The 2,943-nt window shown below is 33.3% G+C and overlaps 1 pseudogene; it reads left to right on the top strand.

Annotated features, from left to right (window-relative positions):
* The first annotated feature begins 1,673 nt into the window (after positions 1–1,673).
* Positions 1,674–1,792, top strand: LOC118609755 (annotated as a pseudogene).
* Positions 1,793–2,943: the final 1,151 nt, after the last annotated feature.

The following is a 2,943-nucleotide window of genomic DNA, read 5'->3' as shown; positions in this document are numbered from 1 at the left end:
ATTTAATTTAGTATTGGTTTATTCAATATTGATTTATTCAATATTTACAGAATACCTGTATATTTCACTAGGTTGCTGGAGTACATGAAATAATGTATGTAATTGCCTAGTCCTAACAAATATTATTTCTTCCCTGTTTTCTTTCTCATTTAATATTTATCTCAGTAAAATAACTGATTGTACCAAATTACAGCCTGGTGTAAATGATTAATAAGACTAACTAGGACATCAGTTTTGAGATAGATGTTTGTTAACCTATAATGAATTTCTCTAAATTAAAAGTTAATTTCTTTAGGTACCTAATTTCAGGCATAAGAGAGTTGGTGAGCAAAGGACAATCTGAGATAGAAAGGTTCGTGTGTTTTATAAATCGCATCTTATAGACAAAAATCATATTATACCTACATTTACTAGAGAATCTAACTGTCTTGGAATATTTATACTGAAATCTCAGCAAACCCTGGGGCTGTTTTGAGAACAGCTCCAAGCATTGTTTTTGGTTTGTGGATCCACATGAATGAAAAGGCAGGTGCTGCACTATTTGGCCAGTCCTGCTCCAAAGAATCTTCTCAGAATTGAGCTTGGGGTGAATAGAATAAAGACATATCCAAAGTCATCTTGCTCATTCAGAGTTATGCTTTATAGTAGCCTGGTTCTGTCCTACAGGGTTTTTCAGTTGCTTATATCTTTGTACTTGATTATTGGCTGACTTGTGATTATTAAAGCTAAAAATAAAGAAATGGGATGCTCTATGTAGCAATCTCTTTGTGGTACTCTCACATGAATTCATGGAAGGACATTTAGATATGGGAACTATCTGATCTCAATCAATAAATAAACTCTTCACAGCTATGTATTTCCAGAAATACTTTGCCTATCGTATCTAAATTTAAAATTTCAAATAGACAATTCAATTTGACATAATGTCTAGCGAAATGTTAACTCTTAATTCCCTTGAGCAGAATGGTTTCCCTATGATTCCTTGTACTGCTTTGTTTATGACCATCTTATGGATTTTCTAGAAAATTATTTAATTAAAATCATTTATTAAATTTTTGCCTGGTAGTATGCAAATATGCAGAGGTCAGGGAGTGTCTTTCCCATTATTATGTCTTCAAATTGTAAAAGTTGACAAATTTTTGAATGAAAGAATGCCAAATCTAAATTAAGTCCATGCTGTCACAGAGCAGTGTAGTTAACTGAATTGCTAAAATTATATGTAGAGTGTCCCAGGCCAACAAGAGACAAGAATGACTCAAGAAATCATAGCGGTATCTTCAGATCCAGGAAAGGGAGGAGATAAAGGTCTTATTTGTTCTGGAAAAGCTCACTGCAGTCCAACTAAAGCAAAGCACACAGTACAGTTCTGAATTCCATAGACTGAATTTTTGTGGATTTAGATCAACTGAGATTATAAGAAATAAACGTGTTGTTTCCTTCGATTTTTAAAGAACAAGAGAGCAAAGCAGCAACTCTATCTGCTGGGGGACAATCTGAAATGAATGTGCTTACTCCTTGAAAGATGTCTCCCTCAACTCTACTGAAATATTAAAATGTACCAAAATGTTTCAAAACACTTTTTGAAATTAGAACATTTTTGTTAGTAGTCACTTTTAAATAAATTGTTTTCTTTTCTATTATAATATAAAGGTTTTTTTAAAGTTCTCTTTCTTGTCTATGGCCATGCCACTCTGAACACGCCTAATCTCATCTGATCTCGGAAGCTAAGAAGGGTCAGTCCCGGTTAGTACTTGAATGGGAGACCACCTAGAAAGACCAGGTGCCATAGGTGTAAAAAATAAAATACAATACAATACAATATGGGAGACCACCTAGAAAGACCAGGTGCCATAGGTGTAAAAAATAAAATACAATACAATACAATAAAATAAAGTTCTCTTTCTCTCCATTTTTATAAGGAATTTCTATAATAGACTTTATTGCATGGTAGTTAAGTATTCCAATGCCAAATATTCAACTTAAAACCTGGGAAATTGACTAGTAGGTATTGTGGAGAAATATATGTTGTTAATATCTTGAATTCAAAAAGTTTTCCTCATCGCTGAAGAACAGATTCTGTTCACTGTCCCCTTCTGCTGTTTTTCTCTGTTTCTCTGGTGAACATCTCTATGCATAACTTAAAGAATGTTTGTAAATTTTTCAGGAGGAAAAAAGATAAATAAATTTGCAATATTATTTTAGAGAGGAGGAATGGGTAAAACTGGCACAGAAGCACTTTCCAGATTAACATAGTTGACTCTTTTTTACCCCTGCCTGTTCACATGCTGAAAGCCTTCGCGATTCATTGTCGTTTGTAATGAAGAGTTTGCCATAATTTTTTAGGAGGACCACTTTGTTAATTGATTTTTAAAACAAAATGGAATCTAAATCAGCTATTCCCAGCTACCTGGATATTCAGGGGCTATAACCAACATATTAAAATCTGCTCAAACCAGTAAAAAATAAATAAAAGATATACAGAGAGAAGTTATCTCTGAGTGAGATGTGAGATGGAATCATTTTGACTAAATTTGTTCTTGACAATGAAGGGGGAAATTTTCCTTGGAATTAATTCACACTAATAAAGTTTATTTTTATATCCATAATTTTGAAATATGTCTATATTTAAATAACTACCAAAAGAACTGATGACATTGTTTTATTCTTAGCTTGGTTTGCCTTCAGAATGAAAGACAGGTTTTATTACACGAAATGAAAAAAGGATCCTATCTTTAAACAAAATTAAAAAGAGCTGAACTCAATGCCTTCACAGGGGTGACTGAGCCCTCATAACTTTATTTCTTAGCAATGTTTTCATAGGTTGACTACATCTTCAGTTTTGTACCAGAGATCTAAACAGGCAAGACTTTGAATTCAGAATGAATACTCTCTGAGATGGGTCTGCTCACAGGGGTTCAGTGACCCTGAAAACTAATTCCTCAG

This window comes from Rousettus aegyptiacus, unplaced genomic scaffold (assembly GCF_014176215.1).
Source record: "Rousettus aegyptiacus isolate mRouAeg1 unplaced genomic scaffold, mRouAeg1.p scaffold_m13_p_11, whole genome shotgun sequence".
NCBI classification, from domain to species: domain Eukaryota; kingdom Metazoa; phylum Chordata; class Mammalia; order Chiroptera; family Pteropodidae; genus Rousettus; species Rousettus aegyptiacus.
Note: the sequence above shows the minus strand (reverse complement) of the source record. Positions and strands in the feature narration are given on the sequence as shown.